The following is a 20,200-nucleotide window of genomic DNA, read 5'->3' on the forward strand; positions in this document are numbered from 1 at the left end:
TTTCATGATACAAGGACAAAACAAATTCCTCTCCAAGAGCAAAAAGTTTATACACCATATTGTGGTGAAAAAAATGTTGCCAAACCAACCATTGCCTCTAGGCTTTTATGATATAAACTAATACACTGCCTAAATTTGACAATCATGTCCCAGAGAAAAAATTGAAAAACAAAAAAAGTCTGCTCGCATAAAACTTTAATCTGTAGAACTTCTCAGGCTAATTTACGCTCTTAATCCATTTGTTCATTGAGATTGGGTACTGTTGCTATCTTCCTCCACAATTCCAGCAGCACCAGCGACTGAAGGTTTTGGAGCTGGTTCAGCACATGCTTTCAACACTGCTTCATTCTGCAAAACCATTATCAAAACATACAACATTAAATAGGATGGAGGTATTTCTCTCACTAGTCATGGGCATCCTATTCTCTAAATTCTATAAGAAATTGAAGACCCTTCCCATGTAACTAAATTAATGATTGTAGAGCCCATAGTTGCACCAATTAGGAAACTAAATGGCTAATCTAAAGTGGAAATGCCCTCATGTCATAGGTTGCAATGATGGCCACCAGGAAAACAAATGATTAAAAAAAAAAGGAAGGAAAAAACACTCACATAATTTTGAAAATAAATGGGGGGGAAAAACTCAAGACAAGATTTGACTACATTAGGATCAGGAAAGTCAGAATTGACAGTCATGGGCAAGGTTCTGAAAAGCGGTTGCGGTCGCTGTAACGGTGGCGGTGGCGCGGTTGCGGTTGCGGTTGCGGGGTGTAAAGGCCGTAGTGTAACGGTTGCGGTAACCGGAACCGTAAATTTTTTTATTTTTCGCAAAATTTGAAAAAAACTTACTGAAACGCATATTTTTTTTCCATGATCATATTTATTGGGTTAAAAATAAATATTGATCAATTTTTATAAATTTTTAAGTATGATCCAATATATTTCATATTTTTAAATCACTATAAACTGAGTTTTTTACATTTTATTTTAATAATTAATAACTTTATATTATACAAAAAATTAATCACTAACTATTATATATATAAGATAAATAATGATAAAAGTAAGAGAATAAATAAGAACCTAAATATATATATATATATACATATTTTAACCAAGCCAAATAGATAATGACCACACTTATTATTATTATTATTATTATTATTATTATTATTATTATTATTTTCAAATAATATATAAATAAACACACATAAACAAAATAGTTGAGTGATAGCAGCTGAATAGAATAGCATAGGTCTTACAGCTTTAATAAATCAATAACATATTCTTCATCTTCTTTCTTTTCTCTCTCTATCTCTTACTCCTCCATTTTCTCTCTTTATCTTCCCTCTTCTCTCTATCCCTCTTCCCCCATTTTCAGCTTTTTTTTGTGTATTTTTTCGAAAAAAACAGTTTGGAACCGTTACGTAATGGTGCATAACAAGCCGTTACGGCTGTTACGGTGCCGTTACGACCGCTACGACAGTCGCTACGGCCAACACACTTGTAAATCTCAATCACACTGCAAAAGCGGCCGTAACGGGTGGCGGTAACCGCCAAAACCGTTACGTAGTTACGTAACGGTTGCGGCTGCTTCTTAAAACCTTGGTCATGGGCATTCACATCTTGGTCAAAAGGAACTGTGCGAGATTCTCTCGGGAATCGCCTTCAGCAAGGTATGGCATTCAGGGAGTTCCAAAACAGAAAAATTATATAGGAGTCAAAGAGCTATAAATACTTTCCAAGCAACATATGTTTTTATTTATTTATTTTAAGCAGTACGGATAAATGTTATACAAACAAAAACAACTACTTTCATCACAATAATTTTGCAATTATATTATCATAAATCATTTGTTTGTTTCTTTGATTGTGGAACATATGCTGCACAAGTATAATATACCATTGAATAATGCATCTCCTCAAAACAACAGGAACAAGGTTCTCACTAGAATGATTCCAAACATGACCGCATGACTGTAATTGTGACACCATTAACCAAAATGCTTCTAGAATTCAAATGGTTTATACAAGCATGTGACAATTCCCAACCAAATATTTATGTAGACATTAATGTTGTGTTTGGGTTTTGGATTCGTGCAGGGATTTGCACAACAGGGAAAGGAATTTCATTCACTTTTCCCTTCCCTTTTCCTTTTCCTTCACAAATCTTCTACAAAATCATGATCCAAAAAATGCCTAACGGATTTGACGAAAGAAGTTTATAATAATATTATAGGCAACAACATTGATATATATCAGCCACCAGAATAGTGAATTCTCCTTAACTGCAGCTTAAGTGCTTGAGACCTAATAAGCAAATTAAGTGAAATTTTTTGGGGCTCTACAAGTATTCAAAAATAAAATAATTTAAACCCTTCAAATGGTGCAGGAGGTAAGAATATAAAGGCCCCAAGATAACCACTTTTTTGACACTGTTTTCCCCATTTCATTTCTACCAACATACCATTTTCCTTGAGGCTCTACATATTTTGACATACAATAAAAATAATCACAGAAAAGCAACAAATTTAAAGTAAATTGCAGTTTTTAGGGCTATTTGTCCAAACATATAATTGAAGAAAAAACCATAAACTGACTGATTTCAAGAAATAAATTGTCAATCTATCATAGACAATAGTTTGGATCCTGAACCATGCTTCCATCAAAACAAAAAAGAGACTAATAATTTAACAAAACAAGCGCATTACATTCATAAACAAGTCTAAACACTCCCAGTTCTTCAATAATTCCAACTTTCATTAACAAAAAATAATTCACAAAATAGCAAAAAAAAAATATATTTTTGAAGCAAAACCCAAAATTATTCTTCAAAAATCAGTACAAAATAGGAAAAGGAGTGGGAGGAACAGAGAAAGAGAGAGACCTGCCAAACCCTAAGAAGTCTCTTCTTAGCGTTAGCTTTTCTGGTGGTTGTGAGCTTTATTCTCTTCCATACAAGTCCTCCCGAGTCATGCTTCTTCACTATCTCCATCACTCTTGTCCCCCAAAACGCCCCAACTCTCCCCATCTCTCTCTCTCTCTCTCCGAGTGTATGTGCAGTGATGATGATATATATCTATGTATGTATATATCCGATCCGAGTTGGTTCAAACCCGGATCTAGATCCATTTTGATGGGTTCAAATTTTTAAACCCAAAATCAAACGGGTCATCCATTGAAATCAAACCAACCCAGTACAAATTAGTTAAAATTAGATTGGATTGCAAAACCATAATTCTACCTTAATTTATTTTTTTATTATAAATATTGATTTTAAAATAAAATGTTAGTAAAGGGTATCGTAATAAATGATTAATTATATGATATATATATATATATATAATCAAATCAAATTTCCTTTTAAAAATCGATCGCACTAACTCAAAGGGATTAGTTGAATTGGATTGTAGCTATAATACAAATGGAGCTAAAATATTTATACAATTATTATCATTTTTTTAAATTTCAATTTCAATTTTGAGTTTTTTTATTTTTCAACCAAACACTTCTAATCTATATATATAAGGTAAAGAATCGTTCTACATTTTTCAATTCATATGTTTTTTTTGAAATAATCAAACACAACCCAAGCAATTAAAATATACAAGCATGCCAACTCTCTTGTCTTTGGTAGTCAAATCTGAGAGGGTAATTTATAAATAAATTGGGTCGAGCTAAAGGCTTCTTTGGAAGTTAGACCAGACATCGGATCGAGATAAGAGCTGTTGTAGCTTGGTCTAAAGACTAACGAAGTTGGGCCAGGTGCAGATCGGACCAAGCTATGGGTCGGGGTGTTTGGGCTTCGCAAGTTGGACCTCGTCCTTGTTAGCTCGGTCAGAGACTGCAGCAGTTAGCTCGGTTTGAACAGACAACTGGGGTACAAGAGAATAAGGGTCGAGCTCAGTGTTGCGTATGAAGGCACCAGATTTAAGTATGACAAAGGGCTAGTGTTAGCACGGTTATACTGTTATTCAACCGTGGTAGTCATCTCACTTGGCTTGCAGTGATGAGACTCCTAAAAGTATTTTGCTAAGGAAAGTAGAGTCCTACTGAGATTGTGTAAACCATCTCACTTGGTTTGTAGTGAGTAGGGTGTGTGATTCCTAGGAGGCCTTTGGAATAAGAGTCCTACCAGGATTGTGCTAGGCAGAAACTATAAAAGCTTATGACAGAACCTACGTACAGGTATCACAACTTTGATTCTCGAATACACAGAGCTTTTATCTATTTGTCTATTTTGCTAACTTAGAGAGGTATCCGACACACACCCACCGGCTAACTCACGTTTGTGTTTTCAAGAAGTAAAGCGACGACGTTTGGAGGAGCTCAAACTTGATCAACAGGATTACACGATAAGATTATTTTGTGCTCATACAATTGGCGCCGTCTGTAGGAAATACAGAAAGAATAAAACCTTTTGATCAAGTTTTTCTCTCTAATCGAAACCCATGGTGCACAATGCCGCAATCTATTATCGACGGACAAACCCCGGAGGAGGGTGGGAGACGCGAAGGTTTGCCTTCTATCCCTCCCAAGGCGGATTTAGAACCTTAGCGACAGAACCCCCGGAGGGATGCAAGGGGGAGACGGGGCAGCAGCCCCCGTCGCTCTCAAAGTCCTGAAAGACAGAGGCGGATATTGGACCCCCAGGTACTGGAAGATCGCATTAGAGAACAAGAAGAGTTAATAAGGAGGATGGCAGCAGACATAGAGTCAATGAAGCGCTAGATAAAAGGAAAAAGAGTGGCGACAAGAGAGGGGCGCAAAGGCAACACGCCCTCTCGCCACTCAGAGGATCGTGACAGGCAGGTCATCGCATCGCAAGCACAAAGCAAGAGCCTTAGAACATGCGACACTCAATCCAGGACTTCCACGACTCGTCACTCCAGGTCTGAGAGAACGAGGACTGAAAGGTCTTATATAGAGGGAAGCAACTATTACCCCTCACACACGCACCAGACGACATCCAAGCACAAGGAGTTGCCTAGGTCGGCGGACTTATGGACGATACTCGAAGAGAGGACTCGATGGAAGGAAGACACCAGGGCTCGCGACCCTCACAGAGTATCAACATTACAGCGATTGGCTCCTAGGACACACGAGAGTGTCGAGGTAGGGATGCCAATACCTCACCTTGCTTACGAACCAGCGGACAAGGTGTTAGCAAGGTTACAGAACTCGCTGTTCGTTCCGGCAATAGAGAACGCACCACTACTTTCGGGCTTCCACCAACCCAAATTCATCACCTATGAGGGGAAGACAGACCCCTACATGCACTTTCGCCAATTTCGTCAAGTTATGGCAGTGTACCGGCAGAATGAGGCCCTGATGTGTCCCATCTAGCCTTGGCAACCTAGGTCTAACCTGGTTCAAAAGGCTACCAGAAGACAGCATCACCTCCTGGGCACAATTGGCAGAGGCGTTCGTGACTAGGTTCAGAACAAACACCAAGACACCAGTGGAGATCGATCAGCTACTCTCCATTGACATGGGCGACAAGGAGACGTTGAGATCCTACAACAATCGATATTGGGAGACTTTCATTGATTACCCCACGAATCTCGCCATTAACATTGATTACCCCACGAATCTCGCCATCGCGCAATACAAAAGGGGTCTACCAGTCAGAAACAAGTTGAGGGACTCAATTACTATGATGCCACCCCTCACGATGGAGGCCCTAATGCAGAGGGTGCACCAACATATCCGCGTGAAGGAAGATAGTGCCCGGGCTAAAGCAAAATCTGGCTCAACAGTAATGCCAGACAAAAAGATTGTAGCAAAAATCAACACAGTAAAACAACCAAACAGGAATGGGCGAGGCAGGCAAGCCAACAGGGAGGACCCAGAAAAAAGGAGATTAAGGGTTCGCACTACCTTCACCACTGTGTTCAATAAACCCATCTACCGAATTCTCAGTGAGATAAAGAATGAACCCTTCGTTCGGCGGCCAGCCAAGTTGGGAGTAACACAAAGGGGCTACGACGAGAGGTCCCGCTGCACCTTCCATGATGAGAAGGGGTACCTAACTGAAAATTGCACACCCCTGAGGCAACATCTGGAAGAATTAGTAGCTGCTGGTCACCTAGACCAGTATATTGAAGGGGGAACATAGCCAGCCCCCAGGACCTCAACAGACCAAACGGGATGCCGGTGGACGAACCGCCCCAAGGCGTAATCAATGTTATCCATGGGATCATTGAACCTGAGCGGGTATGTGAACTTAGGGGGATGATAAAGAAGGCAGAGCACCTGAAGGAGGTACTAAGTGCACAACCCGCCATCAAAAAGGGCAAAACAGAGGCTACGAACGTCATATCCTTCTCAGACAAGGACCTAGTAAGGCTACATTGCCCACACAACGACGCACTGGTGGTAACTTTGCACCTCAAGAACTTCGACATCAATCGAATCTTGATTGACCAAGGAAGTTCTTACGAGATAATGTATTATGAAACCTTCAAACAGCTGAAACTAGAGGACAAAGACTTGGCCCCTGCAACATCCCCCCTAGTTGGCTTTAACTCAATGCCAGAATGGCCAGTAGGCAAGATAATCCTCCCAGTCAAAGCTGGGACCATGACTAAACAAGTGGAATTCTGGGTATTTAAGGTCTCTTTCACTTACAACATAATCCTCGGGAGAACATGGCTGCACGCCATGCGATCGGTAGCATCAACCTACCAGCAAGCACTGCGGTTCCCCAACGAAGCCGGAGTAATTGAAGAGGTCTTGGGAGGCCAAATCATGTCAAAACAGTGCTTCATCACAGTAAATGACAGCCGAGCTGCAAAAGGATATGTACAGATAGTAGAAGAGCCAGGGAGTAATGAACTATTTGCGGATGTTGGCAAGGCAGCAGAATAGAAGGCAGTGGAAGACTTGGTAAAGGTAAGAATAGATGAAAAGAACCCAGAAAAGTTCTTTTTGCTCGGCTCGTCTTTGTCCAGCACTGAGAGAATAGAGATCATAGAATTTTTAACCTCTAACATCGAAGTGTTTGCATGGACACCATACGACATGCCTGGCATTGACCCAAACTTCATCTGTCACCAACTGAATGTCCACCCGACTGCTAGACCAATTATACAGTGTACTGGCAGATCAGCACTCCACCATGCGGAGATAGTGGCGGATGAAGTGGGAAACTTGTTGGAGGCAGGAGCCATCAGAAAAGTGCACTATCCCAGGTGGATAATAATACATACAATTTATTCTCTCTCTTTCTCTATACATTATTTCTTACATGGTATCAGAGCGATAAGATTTAAGCCTGTATTTCTTTCTCACCGGCGGGCAGCCGGCCGACACCTTTGCCTTTGCTGCCCGCTGGAATTTTCTACACATACCTTCCACTCTCCACAGCCGTAACTCTGCAAGAAGAGAAACTTCGCTCCATCATTTTCTTCCACGAATCTTCTTCGTGGCTTTCGAGCTCGTCTCTCACTATCTCGTGCAATCGATCTTTGCACTTCATCGCCACATGTGAGCAACCGTGGCCGTCGTAAACGCCGAAAAAGTGCAAATCCGCCGGATTCTGACTACTCCGGCAGCAAAGCAAGGGGTGAATGGCCACAGCGTCTTCCATATCTCTCCTCCTTCCACGCACAGAAGTCATGCCTAACTTAGGGCATTTCTGAGCCACCTCAGGCTCGTTTGTCACATTTGAAGTCAGAGATGCACACTGTTTCGCAGACGTTGTCTCTGATTCACCGTTCTCCACCAAACGACCTTCACTAATCACGCAATTCTCAACTGCTTTTCCGCACTCAGACAGCTTCGAATCTGCCACCAAAACATCCAATTTCTGACGTTTTCTACCGTGCTCTTCCAGATTCTTCTCAGCTTGGTGATAGATTTTTCATAATGGTTGCTACCGCCGCTACTTCTGCATTTTTTCCAGTTGCATCTCCTCCACCCGATTCTGGTGCCAAGACATCCAGCAAGCTTGGAGGACCTCCAGCAAATGTGGATGCACGAGGGATTAAATCAAAATCTGCTGCCACTGGGGGTTTGCAGGTTAAGGCCAATGCACAAGCCCCTTCCAAGGTAAACGGTACCAAAGTTGGTGTAATGGAGGGGCTCAAGAGTGAGGATGATTCGCCATCACTTCACCAAAGGACTTTTATCAACCAACTGTTCACCCACGTTGGGCAGTGTTACAGCTGCAAATTTGTCTTCTTATCACGTGAGGTGATGATGAGATTTGTGAATTATTTGAAGTGGTTTGAGCTGGAATGCATATCTTCAGAAAAGGAATGTGCCGGTAAACCTAAGATAAACTATGTTAATATGTTACAGTGTGTCTCTCTCTCACTTTACTTTTTCCACCACCCACAACACATTATCATCGCCATTCCCTAACCCACATGGACTTGTTCCCGTCGTTTCATACAACTCATCATTCATCCCACTAGAATATATAGAATATATATATATTTTAAAAAAAAAAAAAAATACAAATTTGCACACCAAACCTTCCCTTATTTTATTCATGTTGGGGCTCACCCCGATCACCATTTTACACCCAAAAAAAAAAAAAAAAAAAAAAAAAAAAAAAAAAAAACAACAACCACAAGATTTGTTTTCTTTTCTGCAGACGGCCACCCACCGATCTCACTTTTTCGCCTATTCCGCCGATCTTTTCTTCTTGCCTCCGTCCTGGGCGGCCCTTGAGGGTGTTGCCTCCGTGTTTCCCACTCCACTGGGCACGATCACTCCACCCTGCTCCTCCACTACAGCATATGGCGGACCTCCAAATCGGAACATAACAGTGGCCTTCCGCTTCAGCTCCTTATTTTCTGCCTTTAGCATACTTATCTCTGCTCGCGCATCCTTATACATGCGTTGGAGCAGAGCCAGTTGGGCGTTTAACTGTTGCACCTCATTTGTCCTACTCTGCAGCCGGTGCGACAAGTTTGTGACCGCAGTCATAGTTTCAACACAGGACTTCAATGTATACTGATTAGCTTCAATATCCGTTTGCACTGCCATTTTTTGCTCCACCGACCGCATCGGAAAGTTCAACGGAGCAAAACCAGAGGTGTTTGGTTGAGGTTCACAGGCCACCGCACTAGTTATCTCTCTTGTTGACTCGTTGAGGTCGGGAAAGAGAGTGAGCAGACCACGGGAAGAAGAGGCTATGTTCTGGGTAGCTGAACGGGAAGAAGAAGCCATGTTTTTGGGTTGCTGAGTGTTTCAGAGAAGGGTTGGTTACAGAATGTTACAGAGAACGAAGAGGTTTCAACTGGTTTGTTATGTTTCCAAGCCTCAGACTTCGCTTTGGTTTATAAAGACAGAGACGACGAGGCCGACACGCGCTCTGTCAATCACGTGCATCGCCGCGTGCCAGGCGCCCCTTTTGATGGCTCGACGCTTTCTGTCGGGCACGTCTTTTGATGAAGTGGGCGCGCCTTTTGATGGCACGCCTTTTGATGGCACATCTTTTTATGAATTGGGCACGCCTTTTGATGGCACGCCTTTTTATGGATTGGGCACACCTTTTGAGGGTGCGACTTTTTAAGGGTCCGACAAGACTCTGTAAACTGTCCCGACATTGATTCCGGTTAGCTCCTTCATGGGTCCGACAAGACTCTGTAAACTGTCCCGACATTGATTCCGGTTATCTCCTTCATGGGTCCGACAAGACTCTGTAAACTGTCCCGACATTGATTCCGGTTAGTTTCTACAAGGGTCCAGCAAGACTCCGTAAACTGTCACAACAACTGTCATAACATTACATCAATCAATAATAATACATACAATTTATTCTCTCTCTTTCTCTATACATTATTTCTTACAATATCCAATACTGTAGTAGTACCAAAGAAGAATGGAAAATGGCGTGTTTGCATGGACTACAAAACAGTCAACAAGACATGCCCAAAGGATAGCTTTCTCTTACCCAGGATAGACCAACTGGTAAACTTGACGGTAGGGCACAATCGACTTAGCTTCCTTGATGTGTATAGAGGTTACCATCAAATTGCTATGTATAAGCCAGACCAGGAGGTCACATCTTTTACAACGCCCAGAGGATTGTATTGTTACAAGGTCATGCCCTTTGGCCTAAAAAATGCAAGGGCCACATTCCAACGGATAGTCACCAAAATATTTGAACCATTTTTAGGCAAAACAATGGAGGCTTACATAGATAACATGTATAAGCCAGACCAGGAGGTCACATCTTTTACAACGCCCAGAGGATTGTATTGTTACAAGGTCATGCCCTTTGGCCTAAAAAATGCAAGGGCCACATTCCAACGGATAGTCACCAAAATATTTGAACCATTTTTAGGCAAAACAATGGAGGCTTACATAGATAACATGGTGGTCAAAAGCAAGGATGAGAAAGACCATCTCAGGGATATAGACGAAATGTTCCAAATACTAAAAAAGAACAAGTTGCGTCTAAATACATCTAAGTGTGCGTTCGGCGTAGGATCATGCAAATTCCTAGGCTTTCTGGTGACCAACCGAGGTATAGAAGCAGACCCCTCTCAGATCAAAGCAATCCAGGATCTAGAGAGGCCCAACACAGTAAAAGTGGTGCAGCATCTCACTGGCCTAGCTACCGCACTCAACTGGTTCATAAGTCGGTCATCAGACAGATATCGACCATTCTTCCAAGTATTGAAGGCCAAATTCGACTGGGATGAAGAATGCGATCGCGCCCTAAAGAGCCTGAAAGACTACATGACTTCTCCTCCATTGCTAGTAACCCCAGTACCTGGAGAAGAACTCTTTTTGTACTTAGCAGTTTCACAGCATGCAGTTAGCGAAGTATTGGTCAGAGCGGAAGGAATCCGACACTTGCCTATCTTTTATGTTAGCAAGACCTTGCTGGGGGCAGAAACCAGGTACCTACCATTGGAAAAGCTGGCCTTAACTTTGATGATGGCCTCAAGGAAGTTATCACATTACTTCCACGCCCACACCATAATTGTCCTGACAATTTTTCCCTTAAAAGCCTTGTTTAAGAGGGCGGACTTTTCTGGACGAATCTTGAAATGGGCAGTGGAATTGGGACAGTTCGACATCAAGTTTCAACCCAGAACCACAATAAAAGCCCAAGCTCTGGCAGATTTTGTGGCTGAGTTCACACCAGGAAGCCATCACATCTGCCTAGTTGACTTAACCGAAATAACCGAAAAGGGGATGGAAAGTGCTGCAGAAATAGCGCAGCCCCCAAAACAAGATGCCCAGCCACATCCCAAGGCATACCGAATTGAAGAAAGTGAGGAAGAGGCAGACCGTGCTATACCTGGTAAAGACTCATCAACAAGCAAAAACTTGGTACAGTCAGATAGTGAAGAGCAAACCCCAACAGTAGGCATGGACTTGGAAGAAAACATCAGCAACACTCATGACCCCAAGACATCATCCGACCCCTCCACTTGTTGGAAGCTATTCGTTGGAGAAATGTGGAAACTCTTCGTGGATGGAGCATCCAATAGGTACGATGCAGGACTTGGCATAGTCCTCATCTCACCAAATGGCCTGATAGTAGAACAAGCAGTCAACCTTGGTTTCCCAGCATCAAACAATAAGGCAGAAAACAAAGCACTTCTCGCAGGCCTAAAATTAGCATTCTTCATGAAGGCCACCGAGCTAATGGTTTACAGTGACTCCCAGCTGGTAGTAAACCAGATTTCAGGCGACTACGAGGCAAAAGATGAGAAGATGGCCAAGTACCAAGAGTTAGTCAGAAAGGAGATCATGAAGTTCGAAGTAGTGCGAATAGAGCAAATCGGCCGAGACGAAAACAATAGGGCAGACGAACTGGCAAGTTTTGCCTCCATGACAGACACATCTATCCCACATCCATTACTAATCGATTTCTTACCCAGATCAAGTATTGAAGAACCCGAAGTAATAGAGGTATGTTGTGCCGAACTAGGCCCTTCATGGATGGATCACATTATTATATTCTTAAAAGACAGCATCTTACCTGAAGACAAGAAAGAGGCCAACAAGATCAGAGCAAAGTCACAGTAATTTTGGCTCTCTCCGTCATTGGCGTTATACAAAAAATCCTTTACAGGACCTTAATTGAAATGTGTCTATCCTAGCAAGGTCGAAGCATTCTTGTTCAAGATATACGAAGGCATATACGAAAGCCACCAATGGGGAAGATCATTGGTGGCCTTACATGCAAGCAGATTTAGAGAAGTATGTCAAGAAGTGCGAGAAATGTCAGAAGTTTGCAAACCAAATATATCAACCAGCCAGAGAGCTTCTACCATTAACTAGCCCTTGGCCCTTTGCGATGTAGGGCTTGGACATAGTGGGGCCACTTCCAACAGCACCCGGCAACAGAAAGTTCTTTCTCACAGCAACGGATTACTTCACGAAGTGGGTAGAGATTGAAGCACTCGCATCAATAAAGGAGAAAGATGTTAAGAAGTTCGTCTGGCAGAATATCATAACTCGATTCGGCATACCAAAGGCTCTGATATCCGACAATGGCACTCAGTTCGATGGCAAGATCTTCAGAGGCTTCTGCGAGGAATACAAGATAGAATTCTACAACTTCACACCAGCATACCTGTAACAACCCTCGTCACTATTTACCGATTAACCACTGATTACTGCTACACTGAGACTGATTATGATTGCTAACTGAATTGATTGAAGTACTAAACTGATTGACTGAAATCTGGAACTGAATTGATTAAGTATATCTGTTCAATTGTATGTCTATCTGTTGACTGTTTGATTATCTGTTCATGCCTTTGTGTTTAAATTGCGAATTGAAGGCCTTATCGGCGGCCGAATCTGAAATTGATTAATGATTTGTGATCCTTAGAATTAATGTGATTTTATGGCATATTTAGTTAAAATGTGATTTGGTATGATTAAATTAGGTTAATTATTGATAAATTGCACAACTTAGACTTAATTACTATTTTGCCATCCTTAGTGGCCACTACCTCAACATGTTGAGCCTTATTAACACGTAGACACACATTTGTTCAGCCACATTTGAGAAGCCAACCGACCAAGATAGAGAGTGAGAGAGAGTTGAGTTGTTCTTGAGAGTTTGGCTAGAGAACTTGAAGAATTGGAGAGTAAATTGGCAAATTGAGCCTCTAGACTTGTAATTGAGGAACCTAGGTATGAATTTCATCCTTCGTATTGTGTATTTAAGTTCCTTCTAGCATGGATCATGGTAGTTTAAAGAGCTAAGTCAAGAATTGGTTCATTAATGTTGGATTGGAGCTCATTCCATGCATGCATGTTTGAATTGTTGAATTTTGAGTTGATTCCATGGAGAATTGTCACATGCACGCTCATGGTTATGTTAAGTCTATGTTTTCATCTTGTTTTTGTAAGAGTTAGCTCATTTGAGCTTGTATTTAAAGCATTGAAATGATTTAAATACATGCATGTTTGCATGTTCTTCATATTCATGAAAATTGGTTTGAATTGGATTTATTTGAAACACCCTTGGGCTTTGATTTTACAAATTGAGTTTTGAATCATGTTAAAATATGAGTTTTGGGATATTTTCTGGAAAATTGGCCCAAGAGGATCGAAATTTATGGTTTAAAACTTGGTTTTGAGCTTGAGGTTCAAATCTAGAATTTCCAGAATTTGGACTCACGCTCGAGCAGGGTGATTGGCGCTCGAGCATGGAAATCGTGCTCCTAGCATTTTGTTCTGTTTTGAAGTCCGCTCGAGCGAAATAATTGACGCTCGAGAGTGATGTTGTGTCTTATGCTCGAGCGCGTGTCGAGCGCCCAATCGAGCGTGATTTTCACCTATCCAGCACTTTTGACTGTTTTGCAGAACACTCGAGCGGGTAATTCTACGCTCGAGCGGAAACCTTTGTCTGCATGTCCGCTCGAGCAGAGTAATCTGTGCTCAAGCGTGACCCCTGTTTTCTGAAAATTCTGAAAATGCTTTTAAAGTGCATCTTTATATCCTCATCTCATTCTAAGCATTATTAGGCCTAGTTTAAGGCATCTTAATGAGGTTATAGATGTAGAACCACACCGAGGCAAATTAGGGATTAAGTTGTTATCTTTCCCAACTGTGTAGCTTAGTGTGTGTTCGATCTGTAACTATGTAGGGTTGGCGACTGGGGACGCGCTCTAGCTTTACTGTAGCCCAGAACTCTGTGAGTAATAACTTAGTAAAGATATGTTCAACTGTACTTATTTTCTGTGTGACAAAATGAGATATGTTTTCTGAAATGATAAGTTATGTACAATGAATGATTGTCCAATTACTGACATGTATTCGTGACATCCTTAGTATCATGTGATATCTACGGCTGTTACCTGGTATCGGAGGTTCCTTTATGGAACTGGTTATTCGTAACCTCACGCGTATGCGTTCTGTCTACACTCTGTTACCCGTACCGGAGGCCCGCCATGGGGGCTTAGCTGTTCTGTTCTGTTACTCGGATTCGGAGGTTCCTTCTTGGAACTAGGTTATTCATAACCTTACGCTTATGCGTTTTGTTCTGTACTGTTATGCTAATGGGTGTACCACATAGGACTATACTGACTGAACGCCTGAAATACTGATTTAATGAACTGTTTTCAATACTGAAAGGGCATTCATTCTTAACCCCTTTACGCATTGTGTTATTCACTGGGCTTTAGCTCACTGCTCATATATATATGTAGGTGTACAGGCACCAGACCGTGGTTAGAAACGTCGGGGTAAGCTCCAGTTTTGTCAAGCCAACCATTGTGCCTCACTGCGAGGTTCCGAGCCTGTCAAGTTACGGCTTAGGGGTGTTTTAGTTCTCCCTTCTGTCTCTGTAACTATTTTGTTTACTGTACGGTATTGTTTAATAGGGATTAGGTCCCTGAACTGAACGATTGTATATATGTACATACTGTTTTGTCTGACTGTATATATTTGAATGAAAAGTCTTTTTGCATACAGACGGTCACAGCTCATTGGACATTGTTTATTTACTGTATTGGCTTCCACCAGTCCCTGTACTTTGTATTACTGTATTACTGTTAAGCAGGCCTTCGGTAATCTTGGATTACTGGCCGGTTACGGTGCTAAACCCATAGGGACGGGTTTGGGTCGTGACAGAATGGTATCAGAGCGATACTTACCACGAGTTATACCGCACACACGTGTCCAAATGAGCTATAGGATGTCCTAGAAAAACGATTAGGGCATTACATGAGCATGATAAGTGTGTGGCTATGACATGACTGAATGTAACTGAATGTATGCTAATGTGTTAATCTGTTTAAACAAATAACTGCCTATGTTGATAACTGTTATAACTGCATATAGTGAAATGGATAATACAAGAACTGCAAATGAATCTGAATCCTCATCCTCTGAGGCAAGAATGGCAAGACTGAAAAGAATGATGGAACTAATAACTGAAAAACTGGATCAACAACAGAATCAACAGCCCCCACCTCCTCCTCCGGTACAGCCGGAGCAGAATATGAATGTTAATGATGGGGACATAATTGCTCTCACCCATAAGTTCAGCAAAATGAAACCGCCATCCTTCCAGGGAGGCCTTGAACCGTTAAAAGCTGAAGCATGGGTTCTCGAGATAGAAAAATTGTTTGAGGTTTTTCCGTGCTCCGAAGCACATAAAGTGCTATTGGCCACCTTTACTCTGCAAGAAGAAGCTAGAAGGTGGTGGATACTTATCCGTGATAACAATATTGTGATGACTTGGGCTCAATTCAAAGGAGCCTTCTTTGAAAAGTACTTTCCTCAGTGTGTTAGGGACAGAAAAGTAACTGAATTCGAGCAACTGAGACAGGGTACAATGTCCGTTGCTGAATATGAAACAAAATTTACAGAACTTGCCCGTTATGCACCACATATGGTTGACACTGACTACAAGAAGGCCAGAAAGTTTGAAGGCGGCCTTAATGTTGCAATACTTGACAGAATAAATGTTCTGAAATTACCGAACTATGTAAATGTTCTTGACCGAGCCTTGATGGCTGAATCGAACATCGAAGCACTAAAAACTGAAACACCAGCATCTGAATGGCGTGGTAAAAGCCAGGGTTTTAAATTCAAGAAAGGCAAGCATAACCCATTGAACAAGAAACAGAATACGGGGTCAACAACTAGCCCCAGCCAAGGGAGTGGTTTCATACCACCCTATTCTGAGTGTGGCAAAAAGCACAAAGGAGCCTGTTACAGGTGTGGCAAGGTGGGCCACATGGTTAAAGACTGCCCCTCTGCTCCATAAGCCAATAGTAAAGCTGCACCAAGCGTAGCAGCATCAACTGTTGCACCAAAATCGAACCCCAAAGCTACCGGGAAAGAGCCCATGAGGCAGTGTCGAGTGTTCGCCCTAGTACCGGGAGACGTGCAGAATATCGAGACCGTTGTGTCAGGTATTCTCTTTATTTGTACTCAAAATGCTTATGTACTGATTAATTCGGGGTCTACGCATTCATATGTGTCGCATGCTTTTTCGCGAAAACTGTATAGACCATTAGAACCCATGAATTATCTATTAGCTGTATCATCACCCATTAGGGGATCTATGACCTGTGCATATATGTACCCTGCTTGTGAAATTATTATTGGAGATGCACATTTGTTTATTGACTTACTGCCTCTGAACATTGATCATTTTGATGTAATATTGGGAATGGACTGGTTAACGAAATATCATACTACCATAGACTGTGTAACGAAACAAGTAGTTTTCCATCCACCGGGTTTACCCGAATTTGTGTTTAATGGGGTTGGAGTAGTACCTCCTCCGTATTTGATTTCATCTGTGAAAGCTGTTAAATTGATTAGAAAGGGGTGTAAGGGATATCTGTGTTCTGTATTGACTGTATCTACTGATGATAATGCTAACGTGAACAGTATTCCTATAGTCAGAGAATTCCCAGATATTTTTCCAGATAATCTGCCAGGGGATTTGATTGACAGAGAGATTGAATTTACCGTTGATGTGATTCCGGGAACGCAGCCAGTATCTAAAGCTCCTTACCGAATGGCTCCAACTAAACTGAAAGAATTGAAAGTGCAATTGCAAGAACTGCTGGATAAGAAGTTCATCAGGCCTAGCACTTCGCCATGGGACGCTCCTATTTTATTTGTGAAGAAGAAAGACGGCTCACTGAGACTGTGTATTGACTACCGTGAACTGAACAAGGTAACTGTGAAAAATAAATACCCATTGTCACGTATTGATGACTTATTTGATCAGTTACAGGGTGCTCAAGTGTTCTCTAAGATCGACCTTGGATCAGGATACCATCAGTTGAAAGTTAAACCAAAGGACATTGACAAAACTGCTTTTCGAACGAGGTATGGACATTACGAATTTTTAGTTATGCCTTTTGGAGTTACCAATGCACCTGCTGCATTTATAGACCTTATGAACAGAATCTTTAAACCATACCTTGATGACTTTATTGTAGTATTCATTAATGACATACTGATTTACTCCAAAAGTATAGAAGAACGTGAACATCATCTGAGACTTGCCTTACAGACCTTAAGAGAACAAAAACTTTATGCTAAACTGTCTAAATGCGAATTTTGGCTTGATCATGTTATGTTTTGGGGGCATGTTGTTAGCAAAGATGGAATTTCTGTTGATCCACAGAAAATTGAAGCTGTAGTAAACTGGCATAGACCAACAAATGTGATAGAAGTCCGAAGCTTTTTGGGACTAGCCGGATATTACAGAAGATTTGTCAAAGATTTCTCCAAAATTTCCTTACCGTTGACTCAGTTAACTCAAAAGGGGATATCGTTTGACTGGACTGACCAAAGGGAATCTACTTTCCTAGAGTTGAAAACTCGACTTGTAACTGCACCGGTTCTTACCCTACCTTCAAGTACGGATAGTTATACTGTATTTAGTGATGCTTCTTATAAGGGTTTGGGGTGTGTTTTAATGCAGAATGAGAGAGTTATTGCTTATGCTTCCCGACAATTGAGACCGCATGAAAAGAACTACCCGACCCACGATCTGAAACTTGCTGCAGTAGTATTTGCGCTGAAAATCTGGCGTCACTATCTGTATAGGACGACATGTGAAGTATACACCGACCACAAGAGTTTGAAATATTTCTTCACACAGAAAGAACTGAACATGAGACAGCGGAGATGGCTAAAACTGATTAAAGACTATGACCTACAGATTTTGTACCATCCGAGAAAAGCCAACACCGTTGCCGATGCACTGAGTCAGAAATCGACTGGAAATTTAGCCTGTTTGCTTACCGGGCAGAAAGAATTACTTTGTGACCTTGAAAAATCTGAAATTGAAATTGTTTTACGAGAACAAGGTAGAACCTTAGCTGCTATTTCTGCCCAACCGGTACTGATCGAAGAGATTAAAGAGAAACAACAATCGGATGACTTCTTGAAGAAGATCATCGAAGAAAGGGAAACTAAACCCAGACCGGGTTTCAAACTTGAAAGTAATGTACTGAAATTTCAAGAAAGACTATGTGTACCAAATGATTCTGAATTGAAAAGAAGAGTTCTGCAAGAGGGCCATAATTCAAAATTTTCTATCCATCCGGGGAATACGAAAATGTATCAAGACCTAAAACTGAATTTCTGGTGGCCAGGAATGAAGAAAGAAATTACTGATTTTGTATCGAAATGTCTTCATTGCCAACAAGTCAAAGCCGAACATCAACGACCCGCAGGCTTATTGCAACCCTTATCGATACCGGAGTGAAAATGGGAGAATATCACCATGGATTTTATTGTGGGATTGCCTCGCTCCAATAAAGGTATGGACTCAATTTGGGTTATTGTTGATAGACTGACTAAATCTGCTCACTTCTTACCTGTTAAGACAATTTATAATGCGGACAAATTGGCTATACTCTATATTGATGAAATTATTAGACTGCATGGAGTGTTTGTGTCCATTGTTTCTGACAGGGATTCGAAGCTTACATCGAGATTTTGGCAAAGCTTACAAACTGCATTGGGTACCGAATTGAGACTGAGTAGTGCTTATCATCCTCAGACCGATGGCCAGTCAGAAAAGACCATCCAGACTCTGGAGGATTTACTGAGAATGTGTGTCCTTGATTTTCAGGGAAACTGGGAAAGTCATTTGCCCTTAGCTGAATTCGCCTACAACAACAGCTATCATTCAAGTATTGGTATGGCGTCTTTCGTGGCATTGTATGGCAGAAAATGTAGATCTCCGATTTGCTGGACAGAAGTTGGAGATGGGCCTTTGCTTGGGCCCGAGATTGTATATGAAACGACTGAGAAAGTGAAACTGATACAACAGAGACTGAAAACCGCACAGAGCAGGCAGAAAAGTTATGCTGATGTCAGAAGACGGGATAGAGAATATGAAGTGGGTGATCACGTGTTTGTGAAAGTGACACCGATGAAAGGCCAGACTCATTTTGGAGTCAAAGGCAAGTTAGCGCCGAGATACGTCGGACCATATGAGATTATTGAGAAAATTAATCCGGTGGCGTATCAAGTTGCGCTTCCTCCTGAAATGGAGCATATGCACAACGTCTTCCACATTTCTATGTTGAGGGACTACCTCTGGGATCCTTTCCATGTGATAGAGCCTACTCGTGTAGTGCTGAGTGATAACTACACTTACGAGGAACGACCTATTCAGATTGTAAACAGACGGATCAAGAAGTTGAGAAACAAAGAGATCCCGTTAGTAAAAGTTGACTGGCAAAACCATGGTGGCGTGTATGCCACTTTGGAGAGGGAAGATGACATGGCTAAAAGATATCCTGAACTGTTTCCACTGAATCCTGTTTTCTTCCAGAACGAAGGTAACTCGAGTTTAGAAGACTAAACTCTTTTTAAGGAAGGGAGACTGTAACAACCCTCGTCACTATTTACCGATTAACCATTACTGCTACAATGAGACTGATTATGATTGGTAACTGAATTGATTGAAGTACTGAACTGATTGACTGAAATCTGGAACTGCATTGATTAAATATATCTGTTCAATTGTATGTCTATCTGTTGACTGTTTGATTATCTGTTCATGCCTTTGCGTTTAAATTGCGAATTGAAGGCCTTATCGGCAGCCGAATCTGAAATTGATTGATGATTTGTGATCCTTAGAATTAATGTGATTTTATGGCATATTTAGTTAAAATGTGATTTGATATGATTAAATTAGGTTAATTATTGATAAATTGCACAACTTAGACTTAATTACTATTTTTCCATCCTTAGTGGCCACTACCTCAACATGTTGAGCCTT

Source organism: Camellia sinensis, chromosome 4, assembly GCF_055761805.1.
Source record: "Camellia sinensis isolate YWXY chromosome 4, ASM5576180v1, whole genome shotgun sequence".
Classification (NCBI taxonomy): Eukaryota; Viridiplantae; Streptophyta; class Magnoliopsida; order Ericales; family Theaceae; genus Camellia; species Camellia sinensis.